Source organism: Dermacentor albipictus, chromosome 1, assembly GCF_038994185.2.
Source record: "Dermacentor albipictus isolate Rhodes 1998 colony chromosome 1, USDA_Dalb.pri_finalv2, whole genome shotgun sequence".
Lineage (NCBI taxonomy): Eukaryota > Metazoa > Arthropoda > Arachnida > Ixodida > Ixodidae > Dermacentor > Dermacentor albipictus.
This window is the reverse complement of record NC_091821.1, coordinates 404,138,683-404,162,159: the sequence shown is the minus strand read 5'-3', so window position 1 is coordinate 404,162,159 and position 23,477 is coordinate 404,138,683. Positions and strand designations below refer to the sequence as shown.

General features: G+C 47.3%; 1 protein-coding gene across 13 annotated transcripts in view; it reads right to left on the bottom strand.

Annotated features, from left to right (window-relative positions):
• LOC135903595 (uncharacterized) overlaps positions 1-23,477 on the bottom strand; it is a 1,541,440-nt gene that overhangs the window by 743,204 nt on the left and 774,759 nt on the right. The window contains exon 1 of one of the 13 annotated variants that reach the window (XR_011511432.1): positions 2,097-2,213. The exons of the other annotated variants lie outside the window; for them this stretch is intronic. The gene's annotated coding sequence lies outside the window, so the exon portion shown is untranslated. Of the gene's footprint in view, positions 1-2,096; positions 2,214-23,477 lie in introns of those variants that run through there. 13 annotated transcript variants of the gene reach the window in all.

Below are 23,477 nucleotides of genomic sequence, written 5' to 3'. Positions count from 1 at the left end.
CGCTGTGCCATCGTTCCAGTGTGGGCTTCGGTCGGAGAATTCACAGTGCACGAAGGACCTAGGCATTTATAAGCTGGGCCTATGGGTACGGCTTCTCACCAACGCCTTTACATTTAGATGTTCTTGTTCGAAAACCAATGTTAGAGCCCGTTTAAGACATCACTGCAACACTATACTGACAGCAGTTTGAGACACCCACAAACGCAGAGCGTAAAACATTCTGCATTACTACGTAGATGAAAATAAGATAATTCTTAGCAATACCAAGCAATAGTTCTCGTTGATCCGCGATCCTTGCCAAAATTTGGTCTCGGAACGTTTGTGACTACTACATCTAAAGTGATAATTTTCTTGACGGATTTCTCAGGCATCCAGCGACGCGGAATGTGCACAGTTCCTCGAATGCGTCCTTTTGTTTCTCTTTTCCTGTGCACAATCTGGGTGTCATGGTCGCCAAAATTTGCACATTTATATATACTCCGCTGCTTAACTGTAAGTTTAGCTTCAGCTTGGTGCAATATAAAACTTGCTTAATTGTGGAAACACTCTTCTTTCATATGTGGGTAAACAACACAGAGCGATAAATACGCCATACTGATGCAATGCAGGTTTCAACGCTGTCGTTCAGGCTTCTCCCGTATAACCATAGCAATTGCCTTCTTTTGCCATGACCTTCGGCCTTGCCGCCCTCCACAATAAATAAAAGGGTCCTCATATGTTTTGATAAGGCTAGAGGCCTGAGTAGTAAAATTACGAAAAAGGGAAAGGCACATGAAATATCCAATCAATAAATAAATCAATTCTGGAATCTTAGGTGCCACAACGACCATTTGATTATGAGACATGCCGTAGTGGGGGACTCCGGATAATTTAGACAATCAGGGGATCTGTAACGTGCCCCCAATGCATAGGATACAAACCCCAAAGATTCAGTGTGTTTCATGTCTGAGAAAATGCAGCTTGGAGTTGCTTCATACAAATACATTAGCCACGGGCGTACGGGGAAAAGTGTCAAGATTCCTTACAGTCGCATGGCTCATAGACGAACAGAATATTCGGATAGAGACCTTTTGGAGGGGGGAACGAGGAGGATACTACAATATTGCTCTATGGAGAGGCCGACTACTTCACCGAGAAAACTTCCAAATTGTAGAAACTGGCATGCACCCCTCTTCAGCAAAAAACTTTGCACCAGCATATTTGCGCTATGACAACATCTGATGCGGCCAAACTTCGGCTTTCCTAAAGCATGGGGCTTGCGTCACCCACGCATGCGTGGCTTGGCGTCCGCCAGTAGTATTCCGTTTGGACCTTTTACACGGACTCAGTGAACTAGGCACTTTTGCTGCTATAGAAGTTTTGGGAAAGTGGGTTTCAGTTTTGCACATGTACTACATTTGAAAGTTTTCTGGAAAACGTTTCTATGAAACACTGTCATCGATACAAGTTGAGCTCGCAAGCGCATTGCAAACTCGTGTGTGCAGCACATTAAACAAACATGAATGCCATTCTTAGAGCATTTTGTTTGGAGGAGTTCAGTCGTCTCACTGGTCTCAGCGGCTATTCTCGCTCCCTGTGAGGTTTGGCCATTATCAGGTTTTGTTAACTTCTGGCCGGGAAGTACGGTAACTTGTCAGCTCAAACAAGTATATTCTTGAGGCGCTCACGTACACGCGTTGCTGCATATGCAACTCCATCGACTCATCTCTCAAGTCTCGCAAGGATGCTCCACAAGAGCTTCACATCGAGAAATGATTTGATAGCGAGGTCTTCACATCTGGTTTTGACAAACCGGACGGCTGTTAAAATCTGACTTTGACGAGGGAGTCAGTTAGACTCAGAAGACCACTGAACAACTCATTTCAATGTCGAGGAACTGAGGAACTCAACTGTCTCCACGACTAAAAATACATATTTCAATAGTTCTAGTACACTGGTAAATTATTCCAGACATATCTATTCCTAATGGCTCGGCACCTTCAGTGAAGCCATAGCCACAGCACAACTTCAAATACTCTTTGTTTCATGCTGTTTAATTTGTTTCTAAGCACAACCATCCTTATGGTAAAAAGTTGTAAAAGGAATTCAGTTGTTACCGTGTCAAGCGTGGTGCGCCTTCGTCTTCGCGTGCCGAAGTGATGTAGGGGGCTTCTGCATGCTCTGCAGACTTGCACTGATGTTACACCGTATTAGCGAGTAGAAAGCAAGCTTCTGTAAAAGAGCATTGCATTTTCAAGCTTTTTTGGTGTGTAGAGACTTTTTACTTCGCTGGCGGAGAGTTTTTCACAATGAGGTATTCGCTATGAGGCTTGGCAATTGCTCTTCTTTTGCGACCCGTGCCCTGCAGCTGTCATCGCCTTTACTAGTATTGAAAGCGCTCGAGATTATACATGAATTTGAGCCTTGTTTCGTTTGCCGTGGTTTGTAAGGTATCGAGGGCGCATGTTCGTAAAATATATTTACCTTAAGTTCCCTTAAGTTCCCAGTGCACGACTGTGCTCTGTGATTCTAGGATGGCAGTGAAAAATCGCGCCAGGGCAAGGGTGTCTGGTGAAGCCGCGCGTGTGTTGCGTGTGGTCGATCTCGCGAGTGAAAGTCGGTGTGTTGTGATAAAGTGGTTTCCGGCCCACATGGGCACTGATGTGTCGGATCGCGGCAACGCAAACCACAACGAGATGGCGAACGCGGTGGCGCGAGGACTAACCAACCATACCGCTGCTACTACGGCCGACCCGTCGTGGTGATGGGAAACCAAGGACAATATGACTTTCTACAACGAAATTGTGAAATGGTACTGACTAGAGCGAAGGACTATGCCACCACCTCATCCGGGCTTGACCCGTAAGAAGGTGGAACGCAACAATTCACGGCGTATATCCGAAATTCGCCGTCTGGCCCGTCATTCAAGAGAGGGAGATTCTCAGTGGCACATATCTCGTTAATTAAGTTGGTTTTAGACATTCATTGAGGAGTGGCACACAGCTCTCGCACATACAAAGTGACGCGAGCACTTATAATATAGGTTCATTGAAGACCATCCCAGGCTGAGTGACACGTAACCACTTTCAAGGTAATCATATTTGCGTCAACTATCTTTAATCAGCTTTTACCTACCGTGTCAAGCATCTGCAGTAACCTACGTCGGCGTGAAAGAAGTTCGTTGAGTGGCACAAGTACTCATTGCCACATCCTTTCATACAGTGACTACCGTTCGACCGATGGTTGCTATTGAACGCTCTTTTTCCTCAAGCTCAGCAGCCCGTTCGACCAAAGGCTGCCCACTGACATTGGTCGTCTGAAAAGTAGTATACATACATACATACATACATACATACATACATACATACATACATACATACATACATACATACATACATACATACATACATACATACATACATACATACATACATACATACATACATACATACATACATACATACATACATACATACATACATACATACATACATACATACATACATACATACATACATACATACATACATACATACATACATACATACATACATACATACATACATACATACATACATACATACATACATAGCCTCCGGAAAATACGTGAACTACCTGAGAATTGTGAGCACACTATACCCCGCAAAAGCTACGCGCTTCATCTTGAGTGTGACGTAACCTAGAAGCAAGCCATATGAAATAATGCGAGCGGCACAATATGCATCACTGCCCAAGAAATTGCTCTTGACGGTGCAGCTGCCTCTTAATGCCGTCTTACGGTGGTAACGTGGAAACAGAAGGGATAAAAAGACGCTAACCACGCAAAGTGCTCGCGCCTTTTGTGTATGTGTGCCTCACATATGAGGTCGTGCTAAACCGGCAAAAGCGCCCCCCTACGACCACCGTGGCGGTCGACCCTTCACCCGGTGCTCTTACGCTCGACCATCGCCAGTTGTTGACAGTTACGATCCCGTACTGCGTTCGCCTTATGCAGAACAAGCCCCATACATTCCACTCTAAGCGAACGTGTTCTCGGGCGCAACTGTGAACATCCCACAGAGGCCAAATGCACCGGCTCAAGCCCTGTGTAGCCCTGTATAAGATCTAACTACAGTTAACCTCATTGCGGAGTGCAGAACTTCCGGTTATCCGCAGTCTCCCTTGATCTTTACAGGTTCAACCTGGGTTGCACAACCTCACCTGTGCTGCATACCTAAACATGCATGCATACGCCCAGCACATCCCATTACCAAACTGAGCGAGTATATTAACTCCCTCAATCGTGATTCTGGTTCCAGTATTTCGCTGTTGCAGCAATATGTACTATGTGAGGAGCGTGCGCTTTATTTTTTTTGTCGCTAATGAGCATGAAGCACCAAAAGAATTACAATAAACAAGACTAGGCAATCTCGCAGAATCACAACCAAATTTCCAGAGAAACAGTTTCTTTGGAGCAGTTGCATTAAAGAGTTTCAGTCAGTTGTTCATAATTGATTTACGTACTTAAAAGTGTTCGCCATGAAAACACTTCTTCGTAACTTAGGCGGCATACATAAAATGCAGTGGACCACTTAACTTAAGGAATCTTGAAACCGGAAATATTTTAAAGTATGTTATGCTATTTTGGGCTATTGAAACTTTTATTTCAACTGCTCTAAATAAACAGGAGCACATAAAAACTGTATTTAGCCATTCTTCCTACGCATGCGTGAGTACCTGTGGCTGTGAGAAAGAAATCGGTGGAAATGTAGTCCTTGAGATTTGTTTTCACCCAGATATTATGTCACCCGCCGTGGTTGTTTAGTAGATATGGTGTTACATCGAGTCCCGACCACGGTGGTCGCATTCTGATGGGGGGAAAATCCGTAAACGACCGTGTACTCCGAGTTATGTGCAAGTAAATGAACCCCAGGTAGTCTAAATTTCAGGAGAACTCCACTACGGCGTGCCTCGTAATCAGAAAGTGGTTTCGGCACGTAATGATCTATAATTTCTTTGTCTAGGTATGACGTAGGAGAACGTTTGTTCCGTTCAACCCTTGAGCCATGCTGGGTGACCTCACAGAAATACAGGACAGTAGATGCTCTCACGCGCAGACGCTCTGTTTTCAGTAGATCTGAGGACAGTAGATGCTCGGACGTCACACCAGAGTTCTTTTCCACAAGTTGTCTCTAGACCCACCGCGATGGCTTAGCGGTTATGGCGTTACGCTGCTAAGCACGAGGTAACGGGATGAAATCCTTCCTGCGGTTGCCACATTTTTATATGAACGAATTGAAAAACGCCCCTGTTCCGTCCATTGCGGGCACGTTGGAGATCCCCTGGTGGTCAAAATAAATACGGATTACCTGCTCCCCTACGATGTCGTTTATAATCATATCGTGGTTCTGGCACGTAAAACCCCAGAATTGATTGACACTATTCGAGAATATCGTATTTTTTCTCTGTGCGATCTTCGTGACACTGCCAAAAACCTGGCGCGTCACGTGAACATATTAGCTAGTCGGGCAAGAAACATCTTGCGGTAATAGAAGGGAATCTCTTTATTTTTCGAAAAGAAATCAGGATAGCTTAGTACGTACACATAATAATAAAGAGAGGTACAACAAAGAAGAAGAAGAATGTGCTTGCTGCGATGAAGCTAGGAATATGACACAACACGTACATTAGACTTTGACTATATGCGCTAGGCAGGCGGTTTAGGCTTCGCTGGCCTGCTTGAACTCTTTGGGTTCAGCGATAGCAGTTGAAAAATAAAAATGTCAGCCAAATATATTAGCAAGAGGGGATGGGAAATTTGGTGGCGGAAATGTAGGACGACAACAAACAATGGAGGCATTCAAACACAGTTCCGCTGGCGGCCTTGGTGAAGCCCCCAGCGGAACATCGAACCATCTGTGATTACGCAAGTGAGCATTGACCTAAGATGATGACCGCTATGTGTGTAGAGGTGGATGACATCAAAATTTCACCGGACCAGTGCTCAAGCTCGCAAGACTGGAAAGCTGCCGGTAAGAGAGTGAGGCACAAAGGCATGGCCAAGATAGACCTAAATCCCGTACTTCAAACGAGCCAAGATGGCGCCAAGGCCACGGCTGATGTCAAGAGCCGGAGCAACAACGTCGGTGGTGGCGCCACTGATAGCGATACACGTCACTCAAGGGCGAAACGTATAAACAAGGGCAAATTGTTGAAAGGCGCGCGCATGCCAAACTTGCCACGCGGCGACATAAAAATCGTGTTACGACCGTGAGGCGGGCTCCACGCGAGCGACGTGACATGCGTTGAACTAAATCGTGCACTCACGGTGGCGGCACAGATCCCCGCCAATGCAGCAAGTGAAGACGTCGTGTGCCCCAACCTGCAGCAAAATATCGTAGTGGTGAGCACCTCCAAGAGAGAGCATGCCGACCGATACGCTGCAGTAGGAAGGATCGACATACGCGGCACGGCGCAGGAAATAAGTACCTACGAAACTCCCCCCCCCCCCCCCCCCAGGCACGGTGAAGGGCATCATGAGAAAATCCCGCTCAAAGAAACGGCCCAGGAGCTTCAGGACAATGTTGTGCACAGGATAACCCAAAGGCCCTACAGGCAAATCGAATCGGTAAGGCCCGATCAGTCGTCATTGCTTTCGAAGGGCACAAAGTACCCAATTACTTGAGATGCGGTAACCTACTCGCGGAATGCACATTGCACAGAAAACAAATCGACGTATGGTATGCGAGCGGGGAAGTGGGCCACGGAATGGACGTGTGCCCGGATCCTTCGAACACAATCTGCCGAGGGTGCTGAATCTAAAACCCCGCCGAATACCACAAATTTGTCTCGAAGTGTGGCCTGTGCGGAGGCAAACGACTGACCACTGACAAGGCCTGCAAAGCCCGCTTCGAGACGCCCTACGTTGTCCGCCGGCGACGCTGGGAATGGCGCTTAGCAGAGGAAGAAGACGCCGGAAGAAGAAACCGAGACAGGAGAAGTCCTGCAGGCGGAACCCACCATAGCGCCTCGAAACAGCGGGGCCAGTCACACGCGCCAGGCCGCAGCAGCAATAACAGTGGCGGCGGAAACGGCCGCCGGAGTCGCTCCCGATCGAAGATACCATCCGGTGGCAGCAACGGCGGCGGCAACCGCCGCTCGCGCTCCCGGACCAGTTTGAGATCGAGGGCCAGTTCAAGGTACCAGAGCAAGTCAACCGGACTCCGAGGGATTGCCGAGTAAAAGGTGGGCTGGACCAACAGGTCTCCCATCGCTCGAACCAACGACACCGAGTTTCCACCGCTCACCCCCTCCCAACCCCCTAACTCGCAAGCGAATCAGCAGAAGGACAGTAGCGAAGTGTTAGAACTTAAGAGGATTACAGAGCACCAAAACGCTGAGATCCAGGAGCAGAACGTCCAAATACGGGCGCTTATGAATAAGATCGAAGCGTTGGCGAATAAAAGCAGCTCGTGAAATGCTAGCCCCCAAAACAACAGCACGGCGGGAAACAACGCCGCAGGCTTGCGCAGGTTGCCGCGGAGGGACCCCCCTTCGACCCGCCTAGAGCGGGCGGCAGGAGAGGCTGGGGTTGCGCAACGGGCATCAAGTAATCAAGAGGCGATGGACGCCGAAATGAGCCCCGCGAGCGGAGAGGAAGCGGCGACCGCAGTGACTGCGACCACGGCAATGAAACAGATCCCGCGAGAAGGAGAGCTGACGGCCATTATGGCCGCAATTTAGCAAACTAATGGAAGGCTAGGCAAAATGGACGCCCGACTCGAGGCTGTCGAGAGTCAGCCTCAGATGCGATCGGTGAAGCACAAGCGCCTAGCGCCAAAAGTAGCCTCAACATCGGTGAGGAACCGCTTCCCGTCCCTCACAAAAGAGCGGTCCGAAAAATGTCGCGATCGCGAAAAGGCGCAATCGACTCGAGACATCCGGAAAGGATGATGCAGAAGCCAAGTAAGAAGCACAAGAAGAAAAATGGGGGGGGGGGAGGAAAGCACTGTAATATACCAATAGAACTGCCGCGGGATTCTCAACAAAGAAGCGGAACTATTATTGAACATTTCTGGGCAAGAAAACAAGCCCGATGTAGTTACTTTACAAACAACAAACGGGAAACCAAGACTCCCGGCTCCCGGGGTATACGTCACTTACACGGTATCCACGGAGAACCGAACGGCGGTGCTCGTCCGCAGCAACCTGGCGGCAACTCAACACGTCACTGCGCAGGGTGGGTGCGAGCACACGCTGGTCGAAATTCATGCGAGAGAAATTGCCAGCTCGGGCAATTTATTTGTAATGAGCGCGTACTGCCGGCCGTCACAACGGCAGTACGAATTTGACCGCATGGTGAGCTAGGCGAAAGGGTTATCGGGGACCAGACCGCTCCTGATCCTCGGCGACTTTGACGCCCCTGACACAATTGTGGGGCTATTAGTTTCAGTCTAAGAAAGTAAAAGCATTGGCCAAAGCAATGCAGGATCCCGAGATTTCCCTCCTGAACGATCCGGAGGTAACCACTAGGTAACACCACGCCAGACCTGTCGTGGTTATCAGGCACGCTGGACGTCTCCTGGAAAAGCGAAGAAGTGGACTTGAGGTCTGACTACAGCGTGATCGGCATCACGATCCGAGGCACCCGATATCGGGCTGTGCTGGAGATGGCGCGGATCACGGATTGGGAGAAGATGAGAAAGTTTATCCAAGAACAAGAAGCGGCGTCGGAGGAAGAATCGGGACAAGCTGAAACACAAAGGACCTACACGGAATGGGCGAGGGACCAGAAGAAGGCCCTCGATAAATTTACCAAAGAAATCGCAACGACGTCGCCGACACCGTACGTGGATGCCAGACTGACCCACATGTGGGTTGTCCGACACTTGTTAACGCGACGGTGGAAACGTCAGAAACACAACAAAAAGCTGGCCAAGCCAATCGCAGTCTTGAACAAACAGATCACTGAGCACGCGGCCAAACTATGTAAGGAAAATTGGCTGAAGACCTGCTACGGCCAACAGGGCAAGCTCTCAACGTGGAAGACGTCGTGTTTCTTGAGGCATGTGATCGACCAGCTCAGTAGCAAAACTGCGACCGATCGCAACCTTACCAAAGTATTGAACACGTACAAAGGAGACGGCCGCAGGCTCCTGGAAGACCTGAAGGCTAAGTACTTAAAGGCAGAGAAGGGCCTGTCCCCGGAGCGCGAGATGTACGAAGGACCCGACAACGAAGAAGTGGACCGGCCGTTTACAATGACGGAACTGTGGTCAGTGATAGAAGACAGTAACAAGAGAAGTGCGCCAGGCAGGGACGCCATAACTTACAAATTACTCGGTAACATGAGCGGTACAGCGGCCAGCGGCCTCCTAGAGCACGTTGATGAAGCCAGGGAAAGCTCGCAGTTGCTGAAGGAATGGAAGGACGCCGACGTCCTCTTCATTCCAAAGCCCGGCAAGGCCCTCACGATGGACAACATGCGGCCTATCTCCCTCACATCCTGCGTGGGGAAGGTGATGGAGCGCATGGTCCTTCGCCGGCTGCAGAAGCACCTCGAAAAAACGGATAAGATTCCAGAGACGATGTACGGCTTCAGGCAACATCTCCGTACGCAAGACGTGATGATCCAACTCCACGAACTGTCGCCAAGCCTGCAACGAGGCACGCGCCACACCGGATACTCGCTCAGGACCTGAAAGGAGCGTTCGGCAACGTGTCCCACGCGAGCGTGTTGCAGAATCTAAACAAAACCCGGTGTGGCCGAAAGACATTCGGCTACATAAAATATTTTCTCTCAGACCGAACGGTGACCATCAGGATAGGGGACGAGAAGTCGAACCCTGTCGACCTCGGCGATAGCGGCACCCCTCAGGGATCGGTCTTGTCGCCCCTCATCTTCAATCTGGCCCTGCTGCCACTGCCCGATCTACTCAAGCAAATTGAAGGCGTGGACCACGCGTTCTACGCCGACGGTATTACGGTGTGGACGGCCCGAGCGGGATCCGATGCCTGGATGGAGGAATTCTTGCAGCGGGCGGCAACGACCGTGCACGAGTACGCAAAGTCGTGCGGACTGAGCTGCGCTCCCCAGAAATAAGAGCTGCTCATGATCCAACCAGGAAAATCCAAGGAGCTGCCGCCGAACGTGGTTATCACCATCGCCGGAAGGACCATCAAGCCAACACAAAAGATTAGGGGTCTCGGCCTAATACTTCAGAGAGAGGGGAAGGCACAGCCCGCCATCACAAAGATCAAGACTACAACCGAACAGATACTCGGTATGATTCGGAGGGCATCTACTAGAAACCAAGGCCTTAAAGAGGACGATGCCATGCGCCTGGTACGCACGTTCTTCATGTCGCCGGTTACCTACTCCGCCACGTATCTCCAGCTGACGAAGGCGAATACGGACACCCTAAAGACGATGCTTCGTAAGGCAACTAAACAAGCACTGGACATGCCTATTACTCGTCCACGCAAAAACTGCTAGACATGAGCGTCCACAACACGGTGGAGGAGCTCATCGAAGCCCATCTCTCTAATCAGAGAATCCGGCTCAGTCACACGGAACATGGACGAGCTGCCCTATGCAAGATAGGATGGCAGACCGGGCCAGTACCCATAAAGGCGGTCCTTCTGGAAGACTGGAAAACGATCATTCAGACAAAGCCCCTTCCCCTGAACATCACACCGGGCAAGGACGACGAGAGGCACACCACGCTAGCCAAAGCCCTAGCCCGGAAGCTGGAAGAGAACCCCAGGGTCCTCTATGCGGAGGCCTCGCTCCGAAAACACCGTGACCGTGCAGCGGTGGTGGTTACATCAAAAGACAGGCTGATTGTCAGCGCGTCCCTGAAAACAACAGACCCCGCAGTTGCCGAAGAAGCGGCCGTGGCCCTCGCACAGTCGAGCGTGGACACAATACTCATCGACTCAAAGGCAGTCTAGAAGAGCTTCCGCAGGGGGGTAATCTCCTCCGCGGCCCCAGCCATTCTAGCCAAGCACAAGCCTCCGGGAAGAGCCGCAAAGCATGTGTGGACCTCGGCTCACTCGCAGGTAGCAGGCAACACCATCGCCGACTACCATGCCCGAGAAATGTAAATCCGGACCGAGCACGAGCTGGAAGAGCTACCGCACCCGGTTACCAGCTTTCGGGACATTACCCGGATGCACCGAGAGGAACGGTGCAGACTGCCAAAACCGCACCCCAAACTCACCATGCAACAACAGACGATCCAGCGTCGAGCGCAGGCGGGATCGCTTGCGCATCTCGTACTCATGAACCGCATGTACCTTGTGGAATACGATATGCTCTGTCCTTTTTGCAGAAGAGAAAAGGGCACCCGGCCGCACGTCTTGGCAGAGTGCATAGAGCTCAATACCCCACCCCCCTCCACCCCTTCCCACCAACACCCCCAATCCCCAACCCCTTGAGAGATAGGAGACCTTGCTATCCAGCCCCGCCCTACCGATCCAGCTCGCAATGACAGACAGGGGCCAGGAGCTGCTGGGAATATATGGATCCCGTGACTAGGGGACCACCCCGTCTGGTGCATGCGTGCACCACCGATTTATTTCGGGCCCAGTACATGTTGCTTCATCATCATCGAAATTGTGGTACACTAAGTTCGGGTTTTGTAACTCTTTGAGTTTCTTAAACAGATCTAGGTGTGTCAGTTTAGAAAATAATAACAAGATCATTGTGCCGCAACCCACAACGCCGCTTCAAAAGAGGCGCTCATACTATTTATCCATCCATCCATACCCTGGCCAGCCCGTTTGGAAGGAGATCGGGAAATTCGAAAGGCAGTTGAGTGGCTAAATGGGTTGACCATCGCTTTATGTTCTGGAGTACGCACTTCATTCAACCCAAACACACGCTGCAGAAAATCTGAGACCACCACAAGAAACACGTGGAGGGGCGACAAATGCGTTAGTGACATGCATTTTCAAGGAAGTGCCTTGAGACCGAAATAAATGCATAGCGACGACGCACAACTTGGTGGCTTAGTACGTCAATTTGTGTTTAGTATATGCTAAATGTAAAAAAAAAATCTGTGCTCTATATTGTGGTTGGTTAGATTATTTTGCGAGGGTAATTGCACAGTGCTGTGAGGATAGGTTTTCGGAGATGACTCTATGCAGGAAAAATTTTTAATAAAGTGTTTAATTTCTATGGTCTGTCAAATGAATAAATGTGTGGCGTGCGCTTTTAACGTCTGCAGCCTCTCTACAGTGCTTGAAGACTACGGGGTTGCACGAACGGAAATGAGCTAGTGCTCCAGTTTGGTTGAATTTATTGTGTTGCATTGAATGAAGAAAATGCGGACAGCGAAACACTCACCCCAGCCAAAATATGAAGAGGGCATACCTCAGTTCGTTAACCAGAGGTTCCCAGTGTAGCGCAGTTGTCTTTTTGTTAAGCCACCTGTTAGCACATGTTAACATAACTCACTTGCTCAAAAAACCGCATTTATAGTTACAGCACAACGAGGGTTGCGGATATTAATCTGCAGGAACAGTTTAGATGTAGTACATTCGAGTCAGACAAGAATTGTTACAATGAAGAATATTACTAGCTTGCGCCAGCAGGTGGCACATTACAAATAGTTATCAACGACATAATGGATACAATGAGCTTTCACACAGGTGTTGCCCTCATATGGGCAAGATCTCACGAGGGAGATTTTAACCTCATTTGCTTTCATAATTTGAGAGGGGTCCGCAAAATATTTAACCAAATTTAATAGGTAGTCAACAAACACTCTTTAATTGTGCGTGCTTACAACCTCACGCTTAAAAAACTATTTTGCTGGTTTTACTTCCATGCAGAATAGAGTCTTGATACTCAAATAAGTAGAAATCAAGTGCCTAACATGCAAGACCAATGCAGTGTTGCTCAAGTTTTTTACAACTTTCTACGCGTAGAAAACACAGAGGTCATATTTCTTTTCTCAATCACACACTGAATCCGTTCTCTGCTTTTCACAACCTGTTGTACACACCACTAAATTCGTTTAACATCGGAACTGGTTTACAGTCTTCGTGCTCACACACAGTGCAAATGACGAGGACAAAGAAAGAGAGACGCTTAAGATTCGCCCTTTAGACCAGAGCGCGATAGCATGAAAGAGTACCGGGCATGCTTCTCGCGCTTCCGGGCAGGTGCAACTTATGCAACCGTAATGTTTACCGAGAAGCGCTTGCCGGGAAGGCTGTGTACGAACGCAATATTTCTGGTGCATTCTTTAAAGAGATAGCCTGAAGGGTCCCGTGGTGGAAGAAATCCAGCGTCGTAAGTGTTGTTAGTGCGTTGTCCTTGAATGCAGCTTTTTAACAGTCACAGGCACCAGCTGCGCCGGCCAAGCTGAGCGGGGAAATGAAAAGAAATAACCAGAAATTTCGCCTTCGTGCAAAGCCTTCGTGGCCAGCTTTTAACGCCTGGAGAAAGAAAGAAAAAAAAACCAGAAAGCTAGCCTTACGACTGCATAAGCTTCATTACGGTTGCATTAGTTTCAATTTCCTGGAAGCGTGAGAAGCAGTAAAGTGGCGTGTGATGTTTTCGGGTTTTTTGATTTTTAAAGGGCCCCTCACCAGCTCTCACCATTGTGAGCTGACAAGCGCAAGGCATACAATGCCGGTTCACAATCATGTCTGCTAAGTATTACATCGCCCCGCTCCGAGGAAAGACCTGCATGACCTTTTAGACTAAACGCCGTTTGCCTTTCTCATAGCGTGCGCCACGCTCCGAGACTGTTGACCTATGCCTTCTTGTTTCGCTCATAGTGACACGTGACTTCTAGAATTATTCGGTGCAACATCTGTTATTCGTGTCATATCTGTTGCTACAATATACTAATTAAACCTTAGAAAAATAGTAAATCATAAAAAACGAAAGTCTATGTGGTTTTGTTTTACTTTGTGGCGTAGTAAGAGATATGTACCTCTGTTTTGTCTGCTTGTTCGCCTGAATTCCAGTCGCGCGCGCAGACAAATCAAGTGTATCATTTTTTACCGTGTTCTAGCGCACGACCAGGCTCTATGACATGCTTGCGTCGCCTCAGTGTTCGTTTACCAGTGAATTATGCCGCTAGTCAGGTTTTCTCGTGCACAGCGCGCAAAATCGTCCGTGGTACGAAACAGAACAATCGCAACCGCTTGCGGCGATGCCTTCACTGGAAGTGCGCCGAGCAGCAAAGAAGCGATAAAAAAAGAATGCGAGGCCCATTATTTAAGCGTTACGTGATTCTCCTGCTCCCTCATGGGAGAAGGCAGGGAAAGAATTTAAATTGCCTATGTAAGGCGGGACAAGTGGAGAGAGTGTCTCTTGCCAGTGGCGCTCGCCTCCTGAAATCATGGGTTCGCGGCACTTAAATGAAGAATCTCGCTCGGCCCTTCGATATCTCTATATCGGCTATGAATGAACTAATTTGAAAAATTAGTACTGTAGAACAATACTTGTAGGTCACATAAAAAATTCCCGCTTATATCGAAAAATATTTGTGTGGCCTGGTGAGGGGCGTTTAAGGTCCCTGGTCACGCTTCACCACCTAGTACCACTGGCGCGCGGATTCGGAGACGATAATCGGGTCGCGTCGCTACCTGCGAACGCTCGCAATGGTTCCCTCGGTCGGCGCACCATCCGCAGCGCCGACCGAGGGAACCAGCGGAAGAGCAGCAGCCTGCTCTTCCGCTGCGTGAACAAATATGCTAGTCCATACTGGAGCCGAACCTATGATTCTCAAAAAAAAGCGCTATAGTTATCGGTTAACCGAAACGGAAGTGGAAACGAGCGTATTCTATAAAAAAATATCTGCAATAGACCACGTAAAAGGAATGCGTAATCACTATGCAAGAAAAATCAACACTTTTCCGGTGCAACACTACAACTAGAAAGGCCAAGCATGAACGCTGCAGCAAAAGCTGTACGCAAGAAAGAAGTGACTGCCACAGACAAAAAGAGAGAAAAAAAAAGGAATGACTACTGCAGAAAAAAAATTCCAGGCCATTCATAATTTCCCGATTTTCCTCCCTTTCATGGACTGTACATTGTAATGTGCTACATGACAACACATTAAGACAGGAGCAACCTGAAAGTGCTATCCGTAATAGCCGCCTAAAAGAAAAAGAAAGTAAACAATCTCGCAAGAGCGGCCGTGCTCGAGAAAGTAATTTTGAGAGCCGTATATACCGGCTGCGAAAGGGTTAGCATGTGGAACGTTCACGAAAGCAACTTAAATATGTATGTTGCTTTCGTGCACGCTTCACAGGCTAACCCTTCTAGGGCTCTTCTTTATATACATAAAGAAGAGCCATAGAAGCAACTTGTAATGCGATATTCTAACCTGAGACGCGATAACGGCTTTACTGGAAATCGATTATGCAACGCCAGCGAAATTGCTCGGTGGTCGCCCGTCGTGCTCTTCTCAGCACGTGCGATCGATTCCCTCGTTGAACGCTGACAACCCTGATTCCGTTCAATTAGCTGAGCATGATGCAGAAAAAATTATATCGGTGAAACCGCAACGAAGCAGAAAAAAAACCGCTACACATCGAGCACAGCGTAGAGCACGTCGAAGCTCCTTCCGTAAGTGCTGTCTATTTCCTTTGCAAATGAGCGACAAATGAATGCGCCGTAAGTGATCCTCCCTGGAAGTTGTTATTGCCGCAGGGGCCTATGATACTTTCATACTTTATAAACTGTGGCTTTGTTTGTTAGGTGGCATCTGCAGTTTTATTAATGCGATCGGTACCGCGCAGCTTTACGCTAATGACGACGTGATTAGACGCCAAATGCACAAGAGGAAGCTAATTACCCCAAAAGGCGTTACACCTTGAAATGCATAGAGGACCTACCCCGCCACGTTCACTCCAGTTAGAAATTTTACGAAAGGGATTTAAGGCACCTCTGTTGTTTTTTTTTTTGTGCACCACAATTTCCACTATAGTTTTCTATTTGGCGAAAGTTGTAAAAATGTTCCCCTGTCTCTCTTTTCAAAAATTTGCATAATTTCTCGAGGATAAGGCCAAAGTTTTCTCCATTTTCAGAAAAGAAAATGAACTGTTATTACGAAGCTGCCCGAACATTTCCCAGCACGTGAGTTTTGAGAGTTAACTGAAAAAGTTAACGCAAACACAAGATATATGTGTTCCAGACCACAACTGTGCCTAGAACCACTCTAAATAATAATTCCGAAAAACCTGTTTGCCATTTACACGGCCAACAGCAGTAAGTCACTCCGCACAGGCCTTTCTTGAAAATGGCAAGATTTATTGCAAGTATATTTGTAGGTAAAACAAAGTTGTAACAAGTGCTGTTACGATAACTAATAATTATTCTTAGATACCCTGGCTAGTCACTAAACCTTCTGTTGTCCAATTAAAGTAGACTATAGTTAAGCAAATAAAAAACTGGCCACCCTGTATATGCAATGCCTCATGACTTCGAGCGTACCAGAATCTTGGAAATTTGCTAACATAATCCTAATCCATAAGAAAGGGGACGCCAAACACTTGAAAAATATTTACTAAGGTAACTGCAAATAGAATTAGGAACACTTTAGACTTTCGTCAACCAAAGGACCAGGCAGGATTCCGTAAAGGCTACTCCACAATAGACCATATTCACAATATCAATCAGGTGATAGAGAAATGTGCGGAATATACCCAACCCTTATATACAGCTTTCATTGATTATGAGAAAGCGTTTGATTCAGTCGAAACCTCAGCAGTCACGGAGGCATTGCGGAATCAGGGTGTAGAAGAGCCGTATGTAAAAATACTGAAAGACATCTGAAACAGCAGGTTGCCATTATCCCTCAAGAGAACAGTCTATAACAGCTGTGTGTTACCAGCACTCACGTACGTGGCAAAAACCTGGAGGCTTACGAAAAAGGTGCTACTTAAATTGAGGACGACGCAACGAGCTATGGAAAGGAGAATGATAGGTGTAACGTTGAGGGATAAAAAAAAGAGCAGATTGGGTGAGGGAAAAAACGCGAGTTAAGGATATCTTTGTTGAAATCAAGAAAAAGAAGTGGGCATGGGCAGGACACGTATGGAGGAGGGAAGATAACCGATAACCGAAGATAACCGAAGATAACCGGAAGCGTAGCAGAAGGCGGCAGAAAGTTAGGTGGGCGGATGAGATTATAAAGTTTGCAGGGACAACATGGCCACAATTATTACATGACCGGGGTAGTTGGAGAAGTATGGGAGAGGCCTTTGCCCTGCAGTGCACGTAACCAGGCTGATGATGATGATGATAGTTAAGCAATCGCAAATAGATTACGAATGTATAGTGTAGCCTTGAGGCTATTTCTGGGGCTCCGCAGGAAAAGTTCACTGGGCACACTGTTGGGCACGCGTTACGCCAGCAATATTAAAGACGTTGCTAAGGCAGATGTAGAAATCAGCTTATGTGTTCAAATAAAGAACAATGTGCAATATATATACATATATAAATATATATAGCAATATCCCAAAGAGTCAATAAAGAGTGACACCAAGGGCAACATAGCGGAAATATTCTACAGTTCTTATTTGAATCACACAGATGATAAACAAATGGCAATCAAAGTGGATGAAAAACAACTGACCGCAGGTGGGATGTGGACGCACGTCCGACATGCTGTCCGGCCCTTTGTTCCCAAGCTACTTCAGCACAAGCAATGCCAAAAATTCGGTCCCGTGAGCGTCGTCTGTGGAAAGTCTACGATATGTTCCCGTTGTGCAACGCAGCATACTGCAGGCAACTGCCAGGCTACAACTTATGTGTCTGAACTGTCAGGAGCGTCACGACGCCTGATCAGAGGAGTGTCTAGAATTTGGGCGAGAATTATCCGTCTTGAAGAATATGGTGAGGAACCATTTGACTCAACGAGAAGCAGCTGCTCGCGTCGGGTGATGTCGTGCTCGTCGCTAACACTCATGAGAAATTCCTGCTCTCAGCTCACAGAATACAAGTTCCGCAAAGACTCTGGCTGTTGAACCTGGTCCATCACTGCAGAATGTATTCGAACCCTGCATTGATGATGGAGCAGCTAAGAAGAATGTCGTGGATGAAGCATGGTCACCATTGCCATGGATAAGCCCGGTGGATAAACAATACAAGTGGCACCGCAATGTTTCACACCTCACCCATATCTGCTGACAGAGCATGACCGCCGAAATGTGACAAAGCTGAAGTTTTAGATAAATGCAATTCGCACGCTCGTGGGTAATTGGAATACGCCAACAGCTCGGAGCGCAGTGCACGTGTTGAATCAGAATCAGAATCAGAATCCACTTTATTCCCAACACACTAGTTGGGGGCCCCCAGGAAAAAGTTGTCGCGGACAGCTTGACTGGACCTGGGGGCCTACAGAGAGCAGCAGGCCCGTCTTGAGGCCATCTTGAGACCATCTCGATCGGTCTTCATCAAGCTTAAGACTTCACACGTCACGACATTTACAGGTTCCGAGCTGGTCGCTCTTCGCACTGCTCTGGAAGACATTGAAAAAGAACCGCCTAGCAAATGCGCTATACCATGTGCGTCGAAAGCAACCCTCCAAAGCTTACGAAGTTTACGACGTGGTAACTACGACCAGGTGTTGTCCCAAATAATCGAAATTTACCATTGCGCATTCTGACATTGTGACATAATTGGTAATCACCTCGCCGATGACACTTCTCGACGTGGATTGGCAGGAGCACCGGCACTTATACCATTATCGAGAGTAGACGCTGCAAGAGAGCTTCGCAATCTCACGCGTACCATCACGTTGAGTTACTGGCATACAGCTCAGAACTCTAACCGTCGATTATGCAGCTTCGACCCATCCCTGATGCTGAAAAAACTAGCAAAACTTTCACGACGTGACGCAACACGTCTGTTTCGGATGTGGGTCGGAGTAGCATTCAATAACTCCTGCAACTATCGTAATGGAATGGCAGACCGACCTGCGCTGAGTGCAAGTGTGAAGAGACCATCAATCATCTTCTGGGCCACTTTTCTCGCTTAGATAATAGGCGTCAGACTCTCCGGTGTGCCTTTAAAAGACTGAACGATAGGTCATTTACAGAAGGAACGGGCTTTGAAGCCTGGCCTCGCAGTTCTACTTCTTCTTCTTTATTTCCCTTAAAGACCCCTGACTAGAGGGGTATTACCTAAGGGGTGAGGGTGAGCATATATATGCCTACTGAAAGAACAGGCATACGCAGAAAAAGATGCATGAAAATATAAACTTATACGAATACAAAGAAATATATGCGGCCTTTGTTTTCATTTGCGACAGGTAATTATTATGCAAATGCTCTCGGACAGAGAATTCCCGCAATATAATGTGGCAGGCCACTCTAGTGTGCAGCTGTTCGAAAAAAAAGAGAGGCCGAAAAACTGCCGGAATAAGAGCGCGGGTGGATGACTTGTAAGGGATGTCTTGTGCGTTGGGAAAAGGGTGCAGGTGAGGGCAACATATATGGTGGGCGGCAAAGTTTGCTGTGATAAAACTTATAGAACCGACACCAGCTGGCGATTCTGTGACGATTAGACAGCGTGTGCAGGTCGGATTGCGTTTTAAAAGATGAAGCGCTCACACCGCACGTGTATGAAGAATAAATGAATGTGATTGCACGGTTTTGAGCAAATTCAAGTATTGTTATTAGATATCTTTGGTGCGGGCTCCAGATAGCTGACCAATTGTCCAGTTTCGGACGTACGAGTGTTTTGTGTACAAGCAGTTTAACGTGTTTTGGAGCGTGTCGAAGGTTGCATTTTAAAAGACCCACCGTTTCGTTAGCGGCGGATACAATGTTTGTCACGTGTGCTCACCAGTTTAGATCTTTGGAGAGGGTGATGCCTAAAGCTTTAAATGGCTCGATTGATTCAAGGGATGTGTTTGTAATAAAGTATGGCACACACAATGGGCTCTGGCGGGGAGAGAAAGTAATTGTTTCACATTTAGCAGAGTTAAGGGTGATAAGCCAGTCGTCACACTAGTTTTGTACGTGGTTAAGGTCTAGCTGCAGCTGATGTTGGCCAGAATTATTGTTCATTGTTCGGTAAAAGACGCAGTCATCTGGGAACATTCCTATACGTGAAGACGCATGTAGCGGAAGGTCAATAATGTAAATTAGAAAGAGTAGTGAGCCGAGAACAGGCCCTTGAGGGACGCTCGATGTTACTGGGAGGAAAGTGGAGGAATGATTATTGACGTGTATTGACTGACAGCGATTAGTAAGAAACTTAGCTACCAATTTTAGGGTGCCAGGGCACAAGTTCAGTTTGCATAGTTTTAATAGTAAGTGTTGGTACGGTACTTTGTCAAGTTCTTTAGTAAAAAAAGAACAGCATCCATTTCTGCATTTTCTTCCATATTAACAAGTAAATCATGGGTAAACGTGGCTAGCTGTGTTTCGCTTGATAATCCTTTACGGAAACTGCGTTGTGAAGAACGGAAAAGGTGTTAGCATCTAAGAACTGCATGTTTTGTGAGTAGAGTATGTTCTCCTTGATTTTGCATGGTATGCTGGTTAATGAAATTGACAATAGCTTAAAAGACAACTTTTACTACTGGATTTCAAGACTGGAAGGACTGCCGCGTCCTTCCACTCGTGCGGGACACTCCTGCAAGGTAATCATTGAGTGAAAAGCAGACATAAATACGCCTTAGATATATCTTTAGTGTTTTTCAGTAGCTTCGAGTTGATTTCGTCCGGTCCGGATGATGATTATACTTTGATTTTATCTATCAAGATTTGATGCCGTTGTTATTGACCAGGCTTGCGGCATAGTGCAATGACCTGGCGCTTACGACAAAGGTAAGGGTGTGTCGGGTTCCGTGGTGAATATGGATGAAAAAGGATAGTTGAATTCGTCTGCGCAGTCAGAGTTACTGATCGTAGTGCCAGTATCACCAATGAGGGGGCTTGGGATTTAGAATTTCTGAGAATTTCCGGGGGTTTATATTTAGCACATTGGGCACCGTAAAACAATGAAAAGGGTATTTTTCGCGTGATATAGCGTTCGTGTAAGTATCCTCAGCCTCCTAATATTTTTCCCACGCCAACGGGCCCTGCTTTAGCTTAACAGGACGGAAAAACGTATTTTTCTTGTTTTCTAAGATAGTCAATAACAACGGCTTTTGTTTGTTAGTGCGATGCGTAGCAACGGGAATGTGGACTCTAGCTAATTAGGTGATCTTTGTCTGAAACAGCGACCAGCTCTCCTTAATAATTTAAAGAAACAAAGAAACAAGGTAGAAAGATATACGTTCATTCTTTAGGGCATCGTAGTCACCTTTGTCGTAAAGGTTTTAGTGCAAGTTTGTCTCACCGGCGGTTTAAGCATGAAAACGGAGGGAATTGCTTTGTGGTCATTTAATTCCAATGGGTATGTAAATAATGAGACAATCTCTGGATTATTCGTTAATAATAAGTCCAAGATGCTGGCATTGCACGCTGTGACTCATGTTGGTTTAGTCAGTAATTGGGTCAAGTTGAAATTAAACAAGCATCGAGAAAAACCTTTTTGTGGTCGGGATGTGCCTGAAAGTGATCTAGTACTTCACTCATTGCCAGGATATTTGATGTCGGCAAATATGCGCGTTGCCATGTTTATTTATGGACTAACTAATGACATTGTTAGTCTTAATGGCGAAACTTTGGTCGCTACTGAGCGTCCGGTGGCAAACACCTAGTAGGATACTATGGGTTCCTCCACCCAGAAAGCCATTCAAACGCTTGTTCAGTACCTGCAGGTAACAGACTTGAAAGCCCGACAGCAAACATGATGCACGTAGCTTATTGCATATGAAAGTGCGATATGAACTCATGCCTTCCCTCTCTCTTTCTTTCATTCCTCCATCCCCCTTGCCACGTGTAGGGTAGAAAACTAGGCTCAGTCTGGTTAACCTCCCTGCCTTCCTTTCCTGCCTTCTTTCTCTCTCTCTGTCTCTCTCACGTCCTGGCATTACGCGTGCGATGCTCTTATACCAGATTAGGTTTCCTCATTATTTTTTGGTGGCGGCTTATGATCTGACTGAAAAAAATCCGGGCCCTTGGTTTCCTTTCTCCTGATATATATATGTAGGCAAAGAGGGTTTCTTCAGGCTACCTTTCAAACGTAAATAACTTGAGTGGTGCTACAAGGTAAACAGAACAAGTATTTAATTTCGACAGTTTCGATCGGTGGACCGATCTTCGTCAGGGTTTACAAAAAAATGGCAGTTTGGCCGTGGTAGGGAGACACCAGACCGGGTACCCGGTCGTTCTTACATACATCAAACCGAGAGGAACAGTTGTGACAGTGATTGATTTTCGGCGCCTTGGCAGATTTACAGCGGCCTTTGGCAGCTATGCAGGGCAAGACGAAGGCGGAGTCACATGTATGTAGAGCAAGGAGGTAAGTGAGGAGAAAAAAAAAGGAAAAAGGAGGAAAGAAAGAAAACGGAAAGAAAAAGAAAAAAGCACTCAGGAGGAGGGAGACGTAAGTAAGACGGAGAGGGAGGGGGGCGGGAAGTAGCGGCAGCTAGGTTCCCGTGCACCCGAGGCAAGGAGGGAGAAAGCGGTCGCTCCGCAGTTCCAGTGCGTGGGCTGCCGTTGTAGTGGGAGCGGGTGGCGGGGGGCACAATAGAGAAGGGGCCCAGAAGGAAGACAGAAGAGCGGCAACTTGTAGAAAGAAACACAGTGTCACAGTACAAATATACAAGGCACGGCCCGTTCCGGCAGCTTTGTGGTCCAGCTACGGTGCGAAAGAAAAAAAAAATAGTTCCAAAAAAGAATATGTGCATGGGATTCGCAAAGCAAGTGCGCCCATGGGCTTAGATTTAGGGAGTCGAGTTAAATAGCCTCCTTGTGGTCCAATTTTTGAACGTTTAACAGACAACTGACATCAAGTCAGCACGTGCGTATTTCAGGAAGGGCAATAGGTCACTCCGAATGACCACTTCAGTGGCAGGGTCCAGGGAACTGAATTTATTGGTTTTCCGCTCGCCCCCTTGAGGCGCATGCGGAGGGGTGAGCAAGCAGTGAATAGCCAGCGTCTCAATTTTAGAGTACATAGAATGTATTCGCGTTTCCCACGCGCTTTCACGGCATATCCCGGAGGCACGTCATCCGCCCCGGACTCTCATTGATTCCTTTAGTGTACGTTCCAAATTTATGGATGAAAAAAAGATTCTCTCTGCTCGCGTGCACGGGTCGAAATTACTGTCGAAATTAAATACTTGTTCTGTTTACCTTGTAGCACCACTCAAGTTATATATATATATATATATATAGAAGCAAATGTGGCGTTTCGTGCCTGATCCGAGCATGACGACTTTAGAAATGGCATGAGCTTCCATGGAGACGGCGCACTCCATATGCCTGTTAAGTTGAAGAAATACAGAGCACTACAATATTTCCCTTTGTCGTGCAGATATGATAAGCTTGACACACCAAAATGCCGACTAAGTCGATTATATAGGCATTGGACTTGAGGCCACTGAGTTAAAATAAGTTATGGGGCCTGTGGCCAAGAGTCATGCAGAAGT